Consider the following 24,011-nt stretch of genomic DNA (forward strand, 5'->3'; position numbering starts at 1 on the left):
ACTGGTCACTGGAAGCGGAACTACCCCAAGTATTTGGCGGATAAGAAAGGATGGCAAAGTAAACAAAGGTATATTTGATATACATGTTATTAATGTGTACTTTACTAGTGTTTATAGCAACCCCTCGATACTTGATACTGGTTCAGTTGCTAAAGAGTAGTAACTCGAAACGGGAGTTGCATAATGAACAGAAACTAGTTAAGGGTGAAGTGACGATGTGTGTTGGAAGTAGTTCCAAGATTGATATGATCATCATCGCACACTCCCAATACTTTCGGGATTAGTGTTGAACCTAAATAAATGTTATTTGGAGTTTGCGTTGAGCATGAATATGATTTGATCATGTTTATTGCAATATGGTTATTCATTTAAGTTAGAGAATAATTGTTATTCTGTTAACATGAATAAAACATTCTATGGTTATACACCCAATGAAAATGGTTTGTTGGATCTCGATCGTAATAATACACATATTCATAATATTGAAGCCAAAAGATGCAAAGTTAATAATGATAGTGCAACTTATTTGTGGCACTGCCGTTTAGGTCATATTGGTGTAAAGCGCATGAAGAAACTCCATGCTGATGGGCTTTTGGAATCACTTGATTATGAATCACTTGATGCTTGCGAACCATGCCTCATGGGCAAGATGACTAAGACTCCATTCTCTGGAACAATGGAGCGAGCAACTGACTTATTGGAAATAATACATACTGATGTATGCGATCCGTTGAGTGTTGAGGCTCGCGGCAAGTATCATTATTTTCTGACCTTCACAGATGATTTGAGCAGATATGGGTATATCTACTTGATGAAACACAAGTCTGAAACATTTGAAAAAGTTCAAAGAATTTCAGAGTGAAGTGGAGAATCATCGTAACAAGAAAATAAAAGTTTCTACGATATGATCATGGAGGAGAATATTTGAGTTACGAGTTTGGTCTTCAATTAAAACATTGTGGAATAATTTCACAAACTCATGCCACCTGGAACACCACAGCATAATGGTGTGTCCGAATGTCATAATCGTACTTTATTGGATATAGTGCAATCTATGATGTCTCTTACCGATTTACCACTATCGTTTTGGGGCTATGCATTAGAGACAGCTGCATTCACGTTAATAGGGCACCATCTAATCCGTTGAGACGTCATCGTATGAACTATGGTTTAGCAAGAAACCTAAGCTGTCGTTTCTTAAAGTTTGGGGTTACGATGCTTATGTGAAAAAGTTTCAACCTGATAAGCTCGAACCCAAATCGGAGAATTGTGTCTTCATAGGATACCCAAAGGAGACAGTTGGGTACACCTTCTATCACAGATCCGAAGGCAAGACATTCGTTGCTAAGAATGGATCCTTTCTAGAGAAGGAGTTTCTCTCGAAAGAAGTGAGTGGGAGGAAAGTAGAACTTGATGAGGTAACTGTACCTACTCCCTCATTGGAAAGTAGTTCATCACAGAAATTTGTTCCTGTGACTCCTACACCAATTAGTGAGGAAGCTAATGATGATGATCATGTAACTTCATATCAAGTTACTACCGAACCTCGTAGGTCAACCAGAGTGAGATCCGCACAAGATTGGTACGGTAATCCTATACTGGAAGTCATGTTACTAGACCATGATAAACCTACGAACTATGAGGAAGCGATGATGAGCCCAGATTCCGCAAAATGGCTAGCGGCCATGAAATCCGAGATATGATCCATGTATGAGAACAAAGTACGGACTTTGATTGACTTGCCCGATGATTGGTGAGCCATTGAGATTAAATGGATCTACAAGAGGAAGACAGACGCTGATAGTAGTGTTACTATCTACAAAGCTAGAATTGTCGCAAAAGGTTTTCGACAAGTTCAAGGTGTTGACTATGATGAGAGTTCCTCACTCGTATCTATGCTTAAGTCTGTCCGAATCATGTTGGCAATTGCCGCATTTTATGAAATCTGGCAAATGGATAAACAAAACTGCATTCCTTAATGGATTTATTAAAGAAGAGTTGTATATGATGCAACCAGAAGGTTTTGTCAATCCTAAAGGTGCTAACAAAATATGAAAGCTCCAGCGATCCATCTATGGACTGGTGCAAGCATCTCGGAGTTGGAATATACGCTTTGATGAGTTGATCAAAGCATATAGTTTTATACAGACTTACGGTGAAGCCTGTATTTACAAGAAAGTGAGTGGGAGCACTACAACATTTCTGATAAGTATATTCGAATGACATATTGTTGATCGTAAATAGTGTAGAATTATTCTGCAAAGCATAAAGGAGTGTTTGAAAGGAGGTTTTCAAAGAAAGACCTGAGTGAAGCTGCTTACATATTGAGCATAAAGATCTGTAGAGATAGATCAAGATGCTTGATAAGTTTTTTCAATGAGTACATACCTTGACAAGATTTTGAAGTAGTTCAAAATGGTACAGTCAAAGAAAGAGTTCTTGCCTATGTTACAAGGTGTGAGATTGAGTAAGACTCAAAACCCGACCACGGCAGAAGATAGAAAGAGAATGAAAGTCATTCCCTATGCCTCAGCCATAGGTTCTATAAAGTATGCCATGCTGTGTGCCAGATCTATTGTATACCCTACACTGAGTTTAGCAAGGAAGTACAATAGTGATCTAGGAGTAGTTCACTGGACAGCGTCAAAATTATCCTTGGTGGAATAAGGATATGTTTCTCGATTATGGAGGTGACAAAAGGTTCGTCATAAAGGGTTACGTCAATGCAAACTTTGACACTGATCCAGATGACTCTAAGTCTTAATCTGGATACATATTGAAAGTGGGAGCAATTAGCTTAAGTAGCTTCGTGCAGAGCATTGTAAACATAGAAATTTGCAAAATACATACGGATCTGAATGTGGCAGACCCGTTGACTAAACTTCTCTCATAAGCAAAACATGATCACACCTTAGTACTCTTTGGGTGTTAATCACATAGCGATGTGAACTAGATTATTGACTCTAGTAAACCCTTTGGGTGTTAGTCACATAGCGATGTGAACTGATCATAAAGATGTGAACTATTGGTGTTAAATCACATAACGATGTGAACTAGATTATTGACTCTAGTGCAAGTGGGAGACTGAAGGAAATATGCCCTAGAGGCAATAATAAAGTTATTATTTATTTCCTTATTTCATGATAAATGTTATTATTCATGCTATAATAGTATTAACCGGAAACATGATACATGTGTGAATACATAGACAAACATAGTGTCACTAGTATGCCTCTACTTGACTAGCTCGTTAATCAAAGATGGTTAAGTTTCCTAACCATAGACATGAGTTGTCATTTGATTAACGGGATCACATCATTAGGAGAATGATGTGATTGACTTGACCCATTCTGTTAGCTTAGCACTCGATCGTTTAGTATTCTGCTATTGCTTTCTTCATGACTTATACATGTTCCTATGACTATGAGATTACGCAACTCCCGTTTACCGGAGGAACACTTTGTGTGCTACCAAACGTCACAACGCAACTGGGTGATTATAAAGGTGCTCTACAGGTGTCTCCAAAGGTACTTGTTGGGTTGGCGTATTTCGAGATTAGGATTTGTCACTCCGATTGTCGGAGAGGTATCTCTGGGCCCACTAGGTAATGCACATCACTATAAGCCTTGCAAGCATTGCAAATAATGAGTTAGTTGTGGGATGATGTATTACGGAACGAGTAAAGAGACTTGCCGGTAACGAGATTGAACTAGGTATTGAGATACGGACGATCGAATCTCGGGAAAGTAACATACCGATGACAAAGGGAACAACTTATGTTGTTATGCGGTCTGACCGATAAAGATCTTCGTAGAATATTTAGGAGCCAATATGGGCATCCAGGTCCCGCTATTGGTTATTGACCAGAGAGGTGTCTCGGTCATGTCTACATAGTTCTCAAACCCGTAGGGTCCGCACACTTAACGTTCGTTGACGATATAGTACTATGAGTTATGTATGTTGGTGACCGAATGTTGTTCGGAGTTTTGGATGAGATCACGGATATGACGAGGAACTCCGGAATGGTCCAAAAGTAAAGATTGATATGTGGATAGTAGTGTTTGATCTCCGGAAAGGTTCCGGAATCCATCGGAAGGGGTTCCGGATGTTTCCCGAAATGTTTGGGCACGAGAACACTTTATCTGGGCCAAAGGGGAAAGCCCACGAGGTTTTTGGAAAGCGCAGAAGGAAGTTTTGCGGAGTCCAGGGGCTAGACGCCAGGGTCCCTGGCTCTGGGTCCAGACGCCGGGAACCCTTGCGTCTGGCTCTGGAGTCCGAGAAGGACTCTTGCCTTTCGGGTGAAACCGACTTTGTGGAGGCTTTTACTCCATGTTTCGACCCCAAGGCTCAACATATAAATAGAGGGGTAGGGCTAGCACCCAAGACACATCAAGAAAAACCAAGCCGTGTGCCGGCAACCCCGTCCCCTCTTGTTTATCCTCCGTCATAGTTTTCGTAGTGCTTAGGCGAAGCCCTGCGGAGATTGTTCTTCACCAACACCGTCACCACGCCATCGTGCTGCCGGAACTCATCTACTACTTCACCCCTCTTGCTGGATCGAGAAGGCGAGTACGTCATCGAGCTGAACGTGTGCAGAACTCGGAGGTGCCGTGCGTTCGGTACTTGGATCGGTCGGATCGTGAAGACATACGACTAAATCAACCGCGTTGATAAAACGCTTCCGCTGATAGTCTACGAGGGTACGTAGACAACACTCCCCCCTCTCGTTGCTATGCATCACCATGATCTTGCGTGTGCGTAGGATTTTTTTTGAGATTACTACGTTCCCCAACAATAATAGGATGCCACGGGGAGGCAGCAGTAGCAACGTTCGCGAGGGTACCCCTGTTCGTCGCTCCGCACGACAGGCAGGACAGTCCCCCGAGCCTACGTTCCGCCACCGCCTCCACCGCCAAATCCGCCCTCCACCGAGCAAATTCTGCGTATGTTTGAGGAAAGAAGGAACAATGATCTGATTGAAATATTAAGAAGTGTGCAAGCTATGGTTGGACAAAATGGAAATCAGAACGGTCATTACTCCGAGCTGTCAGATTTTCAGAGGACCAAGCCTCCCAGTTTCAGGCAGGTTGTTGATCCCTTGGATGCAGACTATTGGTTGCGTACCATTGAGAAAAAGCTTGAGATTGATCGTACTGAAGAAAATGATAAAGTTCCATTTGCAACTCATTATCTTGAAGGCGCTGCTGCCATATTGTGGGAAAATGCAAAAGCCATGTGGCCTGCTGATGAAGAAATCACCTAGTCAAAGTTCAAGGATCAGTTCCGGAAATATCATATCCCTACTGGAATTATGAAGACTAAGCAGCGAGAATTTCTCGCACTCATCCAAGGAAATCAGTCTGTGGGTGAATATTTGCAAAAATTCAATCATCTGGCCCGTTACTCCCTTTATGACGTGGCCACCAAAGAAAGAAAGATTGACAAATTTCTTGGAGGATTAAATCTGCAACTCCAGTGTACTCTCAGCATGTTTGATTTCCCGGATTTCCATACTTTGGTGAACAAAGCTTTCATTGCTGAAAGGGAGCACAAGCTTGTATCAGATAATAGGCCGCTTAACAACGACCACAAGCGCAAGTTTGAGCCAAAGAAGGATGGACAACCAGTGCAAAAGGCTCGTACCTGGCAGCAGACTGAGGTGGAATACAAGCCCAATTGGCAACAGAATGTTAACAAGACCACCACTCAAGTCAAGAATGTCGTGACCAACCCAGTGCACGAGGAGTGCCAGCGCCACAATTCTTGCTTCAGTTGTGGGCAAACCGGACATTATGCCAGACAGTGTCCCAAGAACAGCAAGGCAAATGCTCTATTCAGGCCACAAGTCAACTATATGGAGTCATGCCCGACCCAGCAAAACATCATTGGGCATGTGCATCACCTCTCCGCCGATGAAGCCCAAGAGAACCCCAAAGTCGTCATTGGTATGTTTTCTGTTAATAACATACCTGCAGTAATTTTATTTGACTCTTGCGCTTCCCACTCTTTTATTTCTCAGAGTTTTGTTGCCCAAAACAAATTTCCTTGTTCGCTTTTGGGAAAAAATATGCTGGTACAAACCCCGGGATCATTAATTAGGAGCAATCTAGTTTGCCGTAATCTGGAAATCAATATCAACGGAGTCTGTTTTCTAACTTCTTTGGTAATCACTGAGTCTGATAAGTTGGATGTTATATTGGGTATGAATTGGTTGACCCAATATCAGGTTTGCATAAACTGCGCGACCCGAGAAGTCACTTTGACAAGTCAGAATGGGCAGACTACAAAATTCTATGCTCGCAGAAGTATACCCAAGAAACAAATGGTCTTCACCGCTGTGGCTGAATTGAAATTAATTCCTGTGGTCAGTGAGTTTCCTGATGTATTTCCAGAAGAACTGCTAGGCATGCCACCAGACCGAGAGCTTGAGTTTGCAATAGATCTTGTGCCCGGAACCGCACTGTTATACAAGAAGTATTACCGGATGCCGTCATCAGAATTAGTGGAGCTAAAGAAACAGCTTGATGAACTGCTCCAGAAAGGATATATCCATCCCAGCTCTACACCATGGGGACCACCTGCTATTTTCGTGGACAAAAAGGATGGCAGCCTCCGCATGTGTGTGGATTACCGTCAGCTAAATGAGGTCACCATCAAAAATAAATATCCGCTGCCAAGGATTGATGATCTGTTTGATCAGCTCAGTGGGGCCAAGGTATTCTCTAAGATTGATTTACGAACGGGATATCATCAGCTCAAGATTAAAAAGGAAGATATTCCTAAGACCGCATTCACTACTCGGTACGGTCTCTATGAATATACATTTATGTCCTTTGGTCTCACCAATGCCCCTACCTTTTTCATGCATATGATGAACAAAGTATTCATGGACTTCCTCGATAAGTTTGTGGTAGTCCTCATCGATGACATACTTATTTACTCCAAGAGTGAAGAAGATCACAAGGATCACCTCGGAACAGTGCTACAACGACTCCGCGACCATCAGCTATACGCCAAATTCAGTAAATGCGAGTTTTGGCTCAAGCAAGTTGGGTTTCTTGGACATGTACTATCTGCCGAAGGTATAGCTTTGGACCCGAGCAAAGTAAAGGATGTGCTCGATTGGTTGCCACCCACAACAGTATCACAGATCCGGAGTTTCCTTGGATTAGCCGGATATTATCGTTGTTTCGTTGAAGGATTTTCCAAGATTGCTAAGCCCATGACAGAGCTGCTCAAAAAGGATAAGAAGTTTGAATGGACCGAGGACTGTGAGAAAAGTTTTAATGAGCTAAAGATACGGCTGACGACCGCACCTGTATTGACTCTTCCGGATATCTACCGAAGTTTTGATGTGTATTGTGACGCCTCGAGACAAGGGCTTGGATGCGTACTTATACAAGACGGCAAGGTCGTAGCATATGCATCGCGACAGCTACGACCCCACGAAGGAAAGTATCCTACCCATGATTTGGAATTGGCCGTGGTGGTTCATGCTCTAAAAATTTGGAGGCACTACCTCATTGGGAAGAGGTGCCAAATTTTTACCGATCACAAAAGTCTCAAGTATATATTTACTCAGCCGGATTTCAATCCCCGTCAACGAAGATGGCTTGAGTTGGTCAAGGATTATGATCTTGGAATAAATTACCATCCGGCCCAGCCAGCTGACATCGATCTACAGAAACGTGTCAAGAGCACGATGGCAGGACAGACCCCCGATTTCTCAAAGGATAAATTCAGTACCCTCCGTTTCCATGGAAGGATTTGTGTACCCAATCAGTCGGACTTAAAGAAGAAAATCCTGTCGGAAGCACACGAATCCTCATATTCTATTCACCCTGGAGGTACGAAAATGTATGAAGACATTCGACAAATATTCTGGTGGGATGGAATGAAGAAAGACATTGCCTATTTTGTGGCCTGTTGCGACATATGCAACAAGGTGAAGGCAGAGCATCAGAAGCCAGCCGGACTTCTCCAACCACTGCCAGTCTCACAATGGAAATGGGATGACGTCTGCATGGATTTCATCATCGGACTACCTAAGACTCAGCAAGGCAATGATGCAATACGGGTCATAGTGGACACCTTAACCAAGGTTGCTCACTTTATCCCGATCAGAACCACGTATCGAGCGGATCAACTCACACAGCTGTATGTATCCAGGATAGTCAGTCTGCATGGAGTACCTCGAACCATCACTTCCGACCGAGGTTCACTTTTTACCTCTGCTTTTTGGTCACATCTCCATCAAGCCTTGGGGATAGCATTGAAATACAGTACCACTTATCATCCTCAGACAGATGGACAGACAGAGCGGGTAAACCAAATACTCAAAGATATGTTACGAGCCTGCGTCTTGGCCCAAGGATCTAAATGGGAAGACTGCTTGCCGTATGCCGAGTTTTCTTATAACAACAGCTTCCAGGCTAGTCTAAAAATGTCACCGTATGAAGCTTTGTATGGCCGCAAGTGCCGCACTTCTTTAAATTGGTCTCAAACTGGAGATAGCCGCATTTTCGGAACAGATCTCATGACGGAAGCTGAGAAACAAGTTAGGGAAATCAGAGATAGATTGCAATTGGCCAAATCTCGACAAAAGAGCTATTATGATGCAAAGCACCGACAGATCAGTTTGGAACCCGGAGAACACGTATACCTCCGAGTCACTCCTATGAAAGGAGTCAAGAGATTCCAGACTCATGGAAAGTTGGCACCCAGATTTATTGGCCCATTTCCAGTTATGTCTCAAGTGGGTACTGTTGCATATCAGTTGGAACTACCCCCTGAATTGTCGGACGTGCACAACGTGTTCCATGTTTCACAGTTGAGGCGATGCATATCGCCGCCTGAGAAAAAGACTGCTATGACTGACATAGAATTGGCAAAGGATTTAACATATGAAGAGAGGCCGGTCAAAATTTTGGATCAGATGGAAAGAGTCACTCGCGGTAAAGTAAGGAAGTTTTACAAAATTCAGCGGGAGCATCACACGGAGTCAGAATCAACGTGGGAACGGGAAGAATTTCTAAGGGCACATTATCCCGAATGGTTTTCCCAAGCAACCGAATCTCGAGGACGAGATTCATTCTAAGTGGGGGAAGTTTGTGACAGCCTGGTTTTTGCCCTCCTTTATTTGCCTGATTTTCTTTTGGATAGATTTTGAAATTTGTAGTTTTTGAATCTTTTCATATGGACTTAAACAATTGGGTGCCCTTGGCTTTCACCGAAGTGCCTCATTTCCCTCTCTAATCATCATTCCCTCTCTGGTTCTACCCAAAATAATATTTGGAATATTTTTCTTTAATGAAAAATATTAATTTTCCTCTCTAAAACCCTAGCTAGCTCAATGTGCTCCAAAGCAACCCCAATTTTTCTTGGCCACAAAAATCTGGGAAAATTCACAGAAATCCTTTGAACCCTAGGGCACCTTCTTGAGCAAAAATATTGCACCACTTTTTGGAATATTTTTGCTACAGAAAACATTTTCTGTTCTGGACAGAAATGATGGTTTCTACAGCAACTACCATTTTACTTGCTCCAATGAGGCTGATCTTTCTTGTGCATCATCACCTTAGTAGGTGATTGCAAGCCTCCAAAGCATAGCCCCCAACTCCCAGCCATTTGAACTTAGTAACCTCTCAAAGTTACTGATCAGAAACTTACTTGACGTGTGAAATATTTTCTACTGCATCTGGATCCAAACCAAAAGTGTGGTAATCTTCAAAACTACCACGAACAACAAGCCAGACATGAACTTTGGACGTAGATCAGCCTGAGGGCAGAGTTCACGCGGTGACCACGCGTGTACACGATGCCAGCCTGCGTGTCGACGCGCTCTGAGTGCCGCCGACGCTCTGTTTCGCGCATGCTCGCTTCCCCGACTGCCATAGCGCGCCAAACTTCGCCACCATCTTCGTCTCAACCCCCTTAACTCCCCCCTGGCACTCGCCAATGACGGAGCTCGCCGCAGCGAGCACGGGAGCGGTCCGGCCAATGCCACAGTGCGGTCTGCACTGTGCTCGTTGCCTTCCTCTTGATCATGTGCTCGTCCTCGTTCGCCCTGAGTCCCCGCGTGAGTTGCGTCGCCTTCTCCCCCTCTCACTAACGCTGCTCGTCGCCGGGCGTAGTGTCCAGGTGTCGCCGGCGAGCTTGAGCTCGGGGACGGCGGCCTGCCCGCCCGGGCTACGGCTATCTACACGTTTGTGGAGTGTGTGGGAGTGGAGGATGGTGCTCGAGGAGGCTGGGGGTGGCTCTCCCAGGCCTGGGCGACACTTCCAGAGCCTCCGCCTCTCTTCGGTGAAGCCGTTCCGTCCTCTTGGAGCCATTGGAGTTGCCTTTGTTCGCCGTCGTCTTCGTCTCCGGCGACCACCGCTCTTTGCCTCCGCTTGCGAGGTCGATTTTGACGCCTCCGACCACCCCTAGCTACGCTACGGGTACGGGCAGGTGCGCCTCCATCCCCTCTCTTGGTCCCTCCCTCTTGTTTTGGCCAAGGAGCCCTCGCCGCCGGCGTGAGCTCCGGCGAAGCTGTGACCCCCTCTGTTTCCTCCTCCCTCTCCCCCTCGCCTGACTAGCGGGGCCCGCTAGTCAGCCACTCAGTACGCGCATGAAGCGGTATGAGTGGTGGCACCCCGAGGCTTTACGCCTTCGACGTCACCCCCCTAGTTTGTTTTATTTAAATTCAAATATATATATATATATTCCAGAGAGCTTCAAACAGTTATACCTCTTCAACCCTAAGTCCAAATGAATTGATTCTTTTTGCATTGTGTTCTTTGTAAAAAAATCTAGCAGCTCACCAAAGATGAGATTTTTCTGTGCTGCCTAGATTTTCTGGTGATTTTCAGAAGGGTTCTTGATATTTTCTTTTGGTGTTTAAAATTATTTTCAGAGGGTGACGCTTGTCTTGAGGATCACCAGAAGGCTTGTGAACCTCATCTGTACTAAGGCAAGCCACAGCAACATTTTCATGGTGCCATTTCAATATTTATGATTTTCTTACTTGAATGAAAGATTTAATCCATGCATTTAAATAATTATTATGTTATTTATATTCTGTTAAGTGCTTGTTCTACTTAATATGCTTGATATACATAATGTTTGAAACTAATTTAGTTGGTAAAGAAACTAGGATTCATTTGTGGTGATAAAAGAATAATATTGTTATGCATATGAGTAATTACTTGAAGTTATTTTCTTGCATGAGTAAAATAATAAAATTTGCTAGAAAATATTCTGTTTAAAGTGAGCATTATCCTAACCAGAAAAGTGGCACGAGTTGTTGATGTTTATGCTTAGTGTGAATATAGTTGACTCATTCCTTTCCGTTAATATGTGATGCATATTTTAGTGTTGCATTTCATGGCATACTATGACACCGGTTATTTTCCATTTAAGTTGAACCTGAATATAACTCAACTTGAACATATCGTTGGCCGGGTCATGGTGCCACTGAATCAAGTTTTTCCCAGTGCAACCACATATGCCTTTATGGGAAGGCCTTGATTCGGTCCGTTGCCATGCCTTTGGTCGGTGCCTCCAACTAGGGAAGGTTATGGGCATGCTTACCCTAGCCCGGTAAGCAGACATAACCTTGTGTGCCCGTTGTTGAGATTATGGTACCGGGTCCCCTTGTGGGATCGTTTTGGCCACAACGGTGGTCGTTGTGCCTTTGGTAGACACGGGGCCACCCAGGACTAGCCTCATGGGGAGTGAGTCGGAGTGGCCGGGAGAGTGTCATGGCAATGGAGGGGTTTCGTCGGAATGCCGTTGGTCCACCCGAATGGGAGTGCGAGGCCATGGGTTTCATGGCGTGGGTACAGTGTGCTACCTCTACAGAGTGTATTAATCTATCAATAGCCGAGTCCACGGTTACGGACACGCTCGTAGTAGGTCACACCATGGGTCAACGTTTAATAAATTTTGCACACTAAGTTATGAACCTTGCACTATTGATGATGGTGGGAAAGCCATCGAGATGTTCAAGACCATGTATTGGTCGTGGTTGTGATCGCCGTAAGGATCACGAGATACCCCTAGTCAAGACCACGATGGTGGTACGTTTGTGATTCAAGAATGATCACGGTTGGTAAGCCAGACCTGAGGGACTTTTATCACAAGAGCATGATCACAGCATGTTGAAACATTATTGCATTATTAACTGGTTAATTATCATGATATTGTTTGTCATTATGATTATGCCTATTGTGCGCTTGCAAGTACATTCAATGTACTGACCTGGCGTGTCATGCCAGATTTTAGGAAAGTCTCGTTGGAAAGGAGTGCTGCTCGAGTCTAGATCGTGTCCACATCGGTGTCCCTGTGCTATGGAGTTTCCGCTACGACGTTATTCCGCTGCCGCGTAGTTGTTATGATCGAGGCCCCTTTATGTTCACTAAATAATGTACATATTGTTCAGCCGCACCGTGTGTGCCGCTTGGCCTCGACACCTGTTGTAATATAAACTATGATCCGCTAGCATCAATAAAGTGGTTGTTTTCTGTACCAAGATGTTGTGTGTTGCCAGAAGACATGGTCTCTGGGCTGGCAATGCATGGTAAACCAGTCGCTCTGAGCCAGGGTGCCACATCTATTCACAATGTCAAGTATGAAACAGAAACTTCATTGAAAACTAACAAACTATGATCTCGGTCATTGAAGCAATTGCAATTTATCATAACATCGGAAAGAGTCAATATAAGAGCTTTTTGGCAAGTCCACATACTCAACTATTATTTACTCTTTCACAATTGCTAACACTCACGCAATACTTATGGGTATGGAGTTTTAATCGGACACGGAGAAAAATAGGGGCTTATAGTGTTGCCTCCCAACCTTTTACCTCAAAGGTAACGTCAACAATAATAGTTTATGATAACTTACATCCAATTGGATATATATATATATCAGGATCTTTCCAACACAATGTTCTTGCCAAAGGATAAAATGTAAAAAGGAAAGGTGAAGATCACCATGACTCTTGTATAAGACATGAGACAAAAATAAAAGACAGGCCCTTCGCAGAGGGAAGCAGAGGTTGTCATGTGCTTTTATGGTTGGATGTACGAAATCTTAATGCAAAAGAACGTCACTTTATATTGCCACTTGTGATAGGGACCTTTATTATGCAGTCCGTCGCTTTTATTGCTTCCATATCACAAGATCGTATAAAGCTTATTTTCTCCACACTAATAGATCATACATATTTAGAGAGCAATTTTTATTGCATGCAACATGACAACTTACTTGAAGGATCTTACTCAATCCATATATAGGTATGGTGGACACTCATGGCAAAACCAGGTTTAAGGATATTCGGAAGCACAAGTAGTATCTCTACTTGGTGCAAAGAATTTGGCTAGCGTGATGGGGAAAGGCAAGCTCAACATTTTGGATGATCCATGACAATATAATTTATTTCGGATATAAGAAAACATAACCCATTACGTTGTCTTACTTGTCCAACATCAACTATTTAACATGTCATATTTTAATGAGTGCTCACAATCATAAAAGATGTCCAAGATAGTATATTTATATGTGAGAACCTCTCTTTCTTTAGTACTTCCTATTAATTGCAACGATGGCCAAAACTATGTTTGTCAACTCTCAACAAATTTTATTCATCACACTCTTTATATGTGAAGTGCTACCTCTTGAGCATGCGTTAGTTTTCCCTTGAAGAGGAAAGGGTGATGCAGCAAAGTAGCGTAAGTATTTCCCTGAGTTTTTGAGAACCAAGGTATCAATCCAGTAGGAGACTACACGCAAGTCCCACTACTGGAATCAGCTAATTTGCCATCTGCCAGCTCTTTGCCGTCTGCTAGCTGACGGCAAAGAAGCTCTTTGCCATCAGCTACCCAAAAGCAGACGGCAAAGAAAAGGCTGACGGCAAAGAATCTCTTTGCCATCTGCCAGCTCTTTGCCGTCAGCCAGCAGACGGCAAAGAATCTTTTCCGTCTGCTGGCAGACGGCAAAGAGTGAGGTGGCCCCCACCCCCCGCTCGTTTGAAAAAATCTTAATGGCCCACCTCTTTGCCGTCCGCTAGCAGACGACAAAGAGGCAAAAAGGCGGACGGCAAAGGCTGGCAGACGGCAAAGAGGGCACTTTACTAACGGCAGGTATCCCCCCGCCCGTTACTCACTTCCTCCTCGCCCTTCTCCTCCCACCCCGCCGCGCGCCGCCGCCCCGTCGCCCCCGCCGCCCCCGCCGCCCCGTCGCCCCACCGCCCCGGCTCCTCGCCGCCCCACCACCCCGTCGCCCCCCCGCCCCGGCCCCCCGCCGCCCCGCGCCTCACCGCCGCCCCGGCCCACAGCTGCCCCGGCCCACCGCCGCCCCGCGCCCCCCGCCGCCCCAGGCCGCCTCCTCCACCGCCCCGCCCCGGCCCCCCGCCGCCCGGCCCCCCCGCCGCCCCGGCCCCCCGCCGCCCCGCCTCCTCCACCGCCCCGCCCCGGCCCCCCGCCGCCCGGGCCCCCCGCCGCCCTGGCCCCCCGCCGCCCCGCCTCCTCCACCGCCCGCCCCGTCGCCGCCCCCTCCCCGACCCGTCGCCGCCCCCCACAGTGAGCCCCTGCCATTTTTTTCTGTTTTTTTGTTTTTCTTTTCTGTTTAGATAAGGTTTTTTAGTTTAAGTTTTTTCAGTTTAGAATTAATTAGTTTAGGTTATTTAGTTTAGGTTTAATTAGTTTAAATAGTTTAGTTTTAATTAGTTTAGGTTTTTAGTTTAGGTTTAGGTTAAGTATAAGGGGGAAGAAGAAGAAGAAGAAGAAGAGGAGGAGGAGGAGGAGGAGAAAGAAGAAGAAGAAGAAGAAGAAGAAGAAGAAGAAGAAGAAGAAGAGGAGGAGGAGGATGAGGAGGAGGAGGAGGAGGAGGAGAAAGAAGAAGAAGAAGAAGAAGAAGAAGAAGAAGAAGAAGAAGAAGAAGACGGGGGATGAGAAGAAGTAGAAGAATGAGAAGAAGTAGAAGTAGTAGAAGAATGAGAAGACCCCCTGACCCCCCAACCCCGACACCACACCCCGACACCCGACCCCGACTCCACCCCGACACCCGACCACCTAACCCCCTGACCCCGACACGACACCCCGACCCCCTAACCCCCTGACCCCGACACGACACCCCGACCCCCCGACCCCGAAACAGCACCCCGACCCCGACACGGCACCCCGACACCGACACGGCACCCCGACACCGACACGACACCCCGACCCCCGACACGACACCCCCGACACCCCAACACCCCGACCCCGAGACCCCGACCCCAACCCCGACCCCGACCCCGACACCCCGACCCCGAGCCTGACCCGACACCCCGACCCCGACACCGACATGGCACCCCGACCCCGACCCGGCACCCCGACCCGACACCCCGACCCCGAGACCCCGACCCCGACACGGCACCCCGAGACCGACACGACACCCCGACCCCCGACACCTCCCGAAAAGGTGTTCTTTGGCCTTCCAGAAGCCGACGGGGTCATATATTTGTGAATTATTAGTTAGGTCATATATCTTTCGATTTTGTTATGAAAAACATCATATATAATTGTGTTGATCGGGTAGTTTTAAATGTGCAGTTGTTTCATCGCTGCGAGGTTTGGTGTTCGACGACCTCGCCGTGCGTTTGACGAGCTCTGCCCCTTCGTTCGTGGGTGAGCACAAATGACATGTCCTCCTCCCCCATTAATTATTTGATCTATTCCGATGAAACTTGATAGCTAGATATATATGTGTCTTGAATCATCAGTATGCGTAACCAATATGTGTCTCCCGTTCGAAAGCATCATAGTTATAAATATGCATGCATTTGCATATTTATAACCTTGATTCTTTCGAATTGTCCAACGCTATCCATGGACAGCCCGAGTATGTTTAGATTGGGTTCGTTTTCCCATATGCTTTGCTCCGGATCCGACGCATAAATTTCGTCAGTGCCTCCCCTGTTGTTCTCCGGGTACACATCCTCTCTGTTTATTGCAGAGACGTGTATCAGGAGAACAGCGGGGAGGTGCTGCCGAAATTTTGCGTAGGATCCGGGGCATAGCATGGGAAAATGAACCCAATCTAAACATACTCGGGTGGGATTAGGACCTATCATTACCTATTAGAGTGTAGGTTGCATGGACGTAATAAAATTGACAAAGTAGATCAACTGATGAATACATACATGGTGAATTATATATATATATATATTTGTTGTGTGTCTAGTAGCTCTGAAAGTCAAGATGAGTGATCGTGCGTGGATGTACACCGGTCACACTGGTCAGAACAAATGGAGCGCTGAATGGTTCACAAAAACCAAGGGGTTTGTGCGAGCCGCATTTGCAAATGGCCAGAGGAAAACCCGGTGCCCTTGTTTACGGTGCGGCAATTGGGAAAAGAGGACAGAGGCTGAAATGGGCAAACACCTGCAGAAGAGTGGTTTTACGCCCGATTATACGGTGTGGACATTTCATGGTGAGTCTGCCCAACGTGACCGAGCTGAGGTGGATCGTCGTCGCACCGACGAGCATGGTACCGGGATGGAAAACATGGTGCAAGACTTTGATGATTCTCGGGATTCGGACGAGGAGATGGAGGAATCTGCAAAGGCCTTCAATGAAATGTTGGAGTCTTCAAAACGTCCGCTCCATGAGCACACTGAGCTTTGTCAGTTGGATGCCATCTCACAAGTAATGGCTCTGAAGGCTCAGTTCAACTTGGGCAGAGAATGCTACGATGCAATGATGACAGTATTTGGACGCTTTCTACCCAAAGGCCATGTAATGCCTGCAAACCTGTACCAGTCGGACAAAATCCTTCGTGCACTGAAGATGCCCTATGATAAGATACATGCCTGTGAGAAAGGATGTGTCTTGTTTAGGCTTGACTATGCGGACTTGAACTATTGTCCCATTTGCAAGTCTTCCAGGTATGTTGTGGTAGACAACGGTATGGGTGAGAAGACACAGACCAAAATCCCCGTTAGTGTTCTTCGGTATATGCCAATCGTACCAAGACTTCAACGTCTTTTCATGGTCGAAGAGACGGCCAGACAGATGACATGGCACAAAACGGGCAAAAGAACCAAACTAGATGCAGATGGGAATCTGATGATTGTACACACATCGGATGGTGTTGCGTGGAAAAAGTTTGATGAATTACATGGTGACAAAGCGGCAGATCCGAGGCATCCTCGAGTCGGCATCAGCATGGATTGGTTCAGTGTGTTTGGTATGACGGCAGCCCAATACAGTTGTTGGCCCGTATTTTTCTTTCCACTCAATCTCCCCCCGGACAGATTATGCAAAGAAAGAACATTTTCCTGACGTTGATAATTCCAGGGCCCAACTATCCGGGGAAAAATATGAATGTGTACATGCAACCGCTTAAGGACGAATTGCAAGAAGCCTGGGATAATGGGTTCAAGACATACGATGCCTATAGCAAACGGAACTTCATAATGCGTGTCTGGTACATGTACTCGACGCATGACTTGCCGGCGTATGCGCTATTCGTTGGCTGGTGTGTGCATGGAAGGTTCCCGTGCCCCACATGCAAGGGAGCTCTTGAGTTTCGTTGGCTTCAGGCCGGTCGCAAGTTTTCTTGCTTCGACATGCATAGACAGTTCCTGAATCCTCGCCATAAGTTCAGGAAAGACAAGAAGAACTTCATCAGAGGTAGAGTTGTCAAAAACTCTGCACCACATGCATTGACAGGCCAACAGACCCTGGATCAGTTAAACGCTCTCGAGCTAGATCCAGAGCGTCCAGGGTACTTCAAGGGGTATAATTCTAAGCACGCCTGGACTCACAAAACATGCTTATGGGATCTGCCTTACTTCAAAGACCTCCTTTGCCCACACAACATCAACGTGATGCACACTGAGAAGAATATTGCCGAGGCACTTTTTGGTACATTGTTCGGCATAGATGGGAAGTCAAAGGATAATACTAAGGCTAGAGTCGATCTGGAGGCGCTATGTGATAGGCCGTTACAAAACATGAAAGAACCGAAAGGAAAGCAGAACTGGACGAAGCCAAAGGCATGGTTCAATCTTGGAAGGCCAGCTATGAGGGAAATTATCTTGTGGGTGAAAATGCAGTTGATGTTCCCCGATGGGTATGCAGCGAATCTACAGAGGGGAGCCAGTCTTGATAAATTGAAGATATTTGGTCTCAAGAGTCATGATTGGCACATATGGATTGAGCGGGTAATGCCGGTGATGTTGCGTGGCTTCATCCCTGAGGATGAATGGCTAGTACTGGCAGAACTCAGCTATTTCTTCCGTGTTCTTTGTGCGAAAGAACTATCGCCTGGCGTGCTAGAAGAAATGGAAGAGTTGGCACCGGAGTTGATCTGCAAGTTAGAGAAGATCTTTCCACCGGGCTTCTTTAATCCAATGCAACATTTGATTTTGCATCTCCCGACCGAGGCAAGATTGGGGGGGCCCATGCAAAATCGTTGGTGCTACCCAACTGAGAGGATGCAGAAGACGCTTCGACAAAAATGTAAAAATAAACGTAGAATTGAAGCATCGATGGCTGAGGCATTCATCACTGAGGAGGCGGCAAACTTCGTGACAGCACACTATGAAGCCAAAAATCATCATTTGCATAATCCGAAGCCTCGGTACAATGCTGACGACCCTAAAAAGGGTGGATCCAACCTCAGCCTATTCAAAGGGAATCTCGCACCAGCCAGTGTTTCAAATCCAGTATCTTTGGATAACGAACATTGGCAGACCATTTCGTTGTATATCTTCAACAACCTGATAGAAGTGCGGCCGTACATCGAGTAAGTTCTCGGTACATAGTTTCGCAACTTCTATTTCCTTTGAACTGCTCTTATTCCTGGATATTTCATACAGTCGATACGTCGCCTTATTCTCGTATGGAGCGGTGATCCAAAAGGATTCTGTCGAAGAGTATGAGCTTCTCGCAAAGCAAGGAGGCGGCTATCCCGGTTTCATCTCTTGGTTCAAACAAACGGTAATTTCTATTAGACTTGTAGGCTAATTTGTAGGCGGCTATCCCGGTTTCATTCGCTAATTTGTGCGTAATGCAACAATCCTTTCATATTAAACTTGTAGGCTAATTCAGAGTCTATGGACGCCGAATTGAGACAAGTCGCTAATGGTTTTGACTATAAGGTCCGTTCATTTGACAAATACGACCTCAACGGGTATCGCTTTCGTACCTATGGCAAAGAGCTATCTATGGCCGACCGAAAGTCTACAAATTGTTGTGTATCTGCTATCGGCGAAGGAGGTACCGAGTATTATGGGAGAGTTGAAGCAATTTATGAACTTCTATTCTATGGTGAAAACCCACCGAATGTCGTAGTCTTCAAATGTTATTGGTTTCAGCCGAAGGAGACTAGAAGGACTCATGAACATATAGGGCTAGTTGAAATCAACCAAAGAACCCATTTAGATGTTCCTGATGTCTATATTACGGCTCAACAGGCGACCCAAGTATTCTATCTACCGTGGGCCTGCCAAACTAATCCAAATCTGAAAGGTTGGGATGTCGTTTATGAAGTGCCGCCACGTGCTAGACTATCTCCCCCAAAGGAAGAGTATTATGAACCTCACATTAACCCAGACACATATGAAGGAGAATTCTTCCAAGAGATACGTCTTTCCAAAAAGCGTTTCAAGAACCGCTATACTTCACCCCAAAACATTGAAATAGACAGCGACAGTGAATCCGACATCGCCCCAGAGGAGGAACAAGAAGAGCCGGAACAAGAAGAGGTTACTGCTGCGGATGACCTGTCATTGCTTGACCGATTACGTCAAGGTGGCCTTGCACATGTTGATGCCACTGAACCCTATGAGCCCGTCATTCATTATAGTGATGATGATGATTATGCATTTATTGATGATACTGATCGAGATTATTAGTAGTGTCAGGTATTAAATTTTTTAATGTCGTACTTGATGATGATAGACTTAAGTGATACACATATTATTATTCATGTCGGTCTTTTTTTTATGTTGTACTAATTTCGTTTACTGTTTGTCATGGCAGGTGTTGAAAGATGGTGGGCACTGGTCGGGAGCGCGCCAAGGCCCCTTCTTTGTCGGCGCGTGGTCTGAGGTCTTCGATTCCAGACGTACCTCTCCGCCGAGCGTTGCTGGACAGTATGTCCACACCGCCGGGCCCTTCTTCGTCGACCGCGGTGCCAGCAGGGGACGAGGTAGGAAGAGAGGAGGTGGGGCACGTGGTCGCGGGAGAGGAGGTAGGGTGACTGCTACGGCGCCTTCCTCGCTGCCACCCCCAGCTGTTTCACCCGAGCACGTGACTGCTAGGGTGGACTCGTCCGAGGAGGAGGCTACACGGACTCCAGTCCACGAGCCTCCGGTCCACGGGTCTTGGGCCCACGAGCCTCGGTTCGACTGGCCTTCGGCCCACGAGAGTTCGGCCCACGAGACCCCGAAGGAGCACACGTCCGGATGGGGTACCTGGCCGGATCAGCCCGAGGAGCCGAGTGGCCATGCTGATGATGGCGGGGAGCCGACTGATCTTGAGGAGGAGGGTGGCACCGTCTACCAGCGTGGTGCTACACGGCTCCCGTCCGTGCCGGCGACCCGCGAGCAGAGGTGGTTGATCTTCCCTGATGGGGAGAGGTACGTAAGTGCATTTAATATTTTTGTACCTTCTGCATTCACATTTCTTCAAATAACTAATGCGTTGGCCCTGTCATGCTGCAGGGGTTGGGACCACCATCATAGTGTCTGCCGGCCCAACTCCGTCCTTGGAGTTCTTTGCCGGCAAAACTTCCCGGGGTTTGTCACGTTGCCTGGTGAGGGTCGGCTTCCAGAGCTTGGGTTGAGCTGGGAGCACTACGTGGCTGCCCCGGCCCCGCCGGATGTCATTATCGACGGTGTCGTGTGCGACACGAGGGCAGACATGGTGATCAGGACGTTCTGGGTAATTTCTCCTTTACACATTTCAAAATCTTCAACTAGCTAGTTATTAATTGTACTAATCAATATTGTCTCATTTGATTGCAGACATTCTACAGGTGTGAGGAGGGATACGAGGGGGACAGCGCAAATGTTATCCAGAACGTCTGCAAGCGCCTACTCCAGAACTTACGGCACGAGGCTCGGGTGCAGGCTGTTCGAGACTACTATGCCTTGCGTGGTATCAAGAAGACCAAGCCGGCGTGCCGCAATAAGTTCCTGAGTAAGGAGCAGTACATGAAGGTAATTCTTAAGGCCTTCTACTTAAGTTCCTTCATTTAGTAATTCTTAGCCGTAGCGCTCAAGTTTCTATTTGCTAACTTAGGCGCCTCCGAGATGGTGTGCGGATCGGATGGATTGTTGGGAGGTGTTGGTCGATGAGTGGTGCTCACAAGAATGGCTAGCCCTCCACAACCAGGCCAAGGACAAACGTGCCCAAATGGAAGGTGTGCCACACCATCAAGGCAGCTCCAACTTATATCAGTTCGGGCGCAACTGGGTATGTGGTTTGCTTCATGATTCATGCAATTCATTCATCATGCTAGCTTGAGCCCTTTAATTACTAATTTTCATTGTTTCTCTCTTCCAGGCACGCTACAATAAGGCGGATAAGGTGCCAGAGGTGTACGACCTGTATGCCATGGCCCACACTGGCTCTTTCAAGAAAGTCAAGGCTTTCTCTCAGTCTGACCTCGATGATGCAAACAACTTCACCAACATCTCCTCCCACAACAAGCTCGTGAGATATAGAGATGAGGGGAAGGCGAGGAAAGGGGAGGACTTTAACCCGAGCCAGGGTCCCATTGATCCAGAGCTGGTGATGATATGTGGTGGCGGGAGGTCCCATGGCTCCATAGCCATTGGAGATGGACTTATCCGTTGTCCTAGCACTCTCCCGGAGATCAAGGCGCGCCAGTCGAGCTCCGCTCCTGAGATAAGGCCTCGTGAACGGCCAGTGCAACTCGCCATCAAGGTTAGTGATACGTACTCAGTTATCTTTCTCCATTACATTGTGTGCGCTTCCATCAATGATTACAAATGGTCATGTGAGTGGTGTTGCAGGCTGCTATACAGACTGAGAGAGATAGAACGGAGAAACTTCTGGCGGAGGCGGCGGAGAGGTAGCGGGAGATGGAGGAGAGGACGAGAAAGATGATGGAGGAGGAGAGGGCACGGAATGACATGCAGGCAAGGGCCATGTACGAGCTCCTTGTGGTAAGTTTCTTCTGCAGATTACTTGCTAGTCTTAACATTTGAGTCTCATTACTAACTAGTATGACTCTGTTCTGAAAACCAAATGTGCAGTCTGTGTGCGAGAAGTCCGGTCAGCCCGCTCCGCCGATGCCAGTGATTGCTCCTGGGAGCACGGTGAGTTTAGTTTGAATGGACATTACTTGGTAGTCTTAACATTTGAGTGTCGTAATGCTAACGAGACATTGGAAATGATCTTTGGTGCAGCTTAACTCCAGAAACGCATCGCACGATCCTTCTCCAGGTAGCGGCACTAGCCACCCCGCTCCTACACCTCCCTGATCACGGTAAGTTTCTCTAGTGTTTTGCTTAACAAATGCATAAAGACCTAGACTTAGCTTTATTTCCTCCAATATGCTTACCATAATGACCTAGAGTTAGCTTATTTTCCTCCAAAATGACCCATTTTACCTAGGTTAGCTTATAAATGATGCAGTTCATCCAAGTTAGCTCAAAAATGACCCATTTTACCTAGATTAGCTCCTAAATGATCCATTTTACCTACGTTATCTTTAAAATGGCCCATTTCACCTAGGTTAACTCCAAAATGACCCATCTTACCTAGGTTATCTCATAAACGACCCATTTCAACTAATTTAGCTCATAAACGATCCATTTGACCTAAGTGAGCTAAAAAACGATCCATTTCACCTAAATTAGCTCTTAAATGATCCATTTCACCTAAGTTAGCTCAAAAAGATCCATTTCAACTAAATTAGCTCATAAATGATCCATTTCACCTAAGTTAGCTCAAAAACGATCCATTTCAACTAAATTAGCTCAAAAATGATCCATTCAACAAAGTTAGCTCAAAAATGATCCATTTCAACTAAGTTAGCTCAAAAACGATCCATTTGACCTAAGTGAGCTAAAAAACGATCCATTTCACCTTAGTTACCTAAAAAACGATCCATTTCACCTAAGTGAGCTAAAAAACGATCCATTTCTAACTTTCTTATTTTGCCATTTTGCAGATTTCATTATGTGCTGGATGTAGTGCTTGTTCTACTCTTCTTGTTCTTGTCTTCTCATTCTTGTCTTCTCATTCTAGTCACCTTAGCTATGGAGTGCTTGTTTATGTATTGATGGAACTTGTTTATGTATGAAATGATGGATGGAACTTGTTTATGTATGAAATGATGGATGGAACTTGCTTATGTAATATGTACGGATGGAACTTGCTTATGGACTTGCTTATGAATGCCTGTGAAATACATGAACTTGCTTATGGACTTGCTTATGAATGCATGTGAAATATATCTATATGTCATATATTTTCTGTGCAAATTGTGGGATTTAATAAAAAACAGCAAAAAAACCCAATATGCAGGCTCGTTGCCGTCTGCCACAGACGGCAACGGCCTCTTTGCCGTCTGCCGCGGACGGCAAAGAAGCCACGTGGCAGCCAACTGTGCTTCCTGGGAGCTGACCCATTTGGTCAGTTTGCCTATAGTGGCAGACGGCAAAGACTTTGCCATCCGTGGCAGACGGCAAAGAACCTGCACTTTGCCATCAGTGGCAGACGGCAAAGAACCTGCACTTTGCCATCAGTGGCAGACGGCAAAGACCAGAGAAATTTTGCCGTCAGCGGCGGACGGCAAAGGTCTGCCGTTAGCCACTTAACGGACTGACAGCGCAATTATTGCCGTCCGCCCTCTTTGCCGTCCGCCGCAGACGGCAAAGAGCCTTTGCCGTCCGCCGCCAGGAAGCAGACGGCAAAGCAGCTGTTTACTGTAGCCTTCTTTGCCGGAGCCTTTTGCCGTCCGCGGCTGACGGCAAAGGTCTTTGCCGTCCGCCTTTCGAGCCTTTGACG

This window comes from Aegilops tauschii, chromosome 4, assembly GCF_002575655.3.
Source record: "Aegilops tauschii subsp. strangulata cultivar AL8/78 chromosome 4, Aet v6.0, whole genome shotgun sequence".
Lineage (NCBI taxonomy): Eukaryota > Viridiplantae > Streptophyta > Magnoliopsida > Poales > Poaceae > Aegilops > Aegilops tauschii.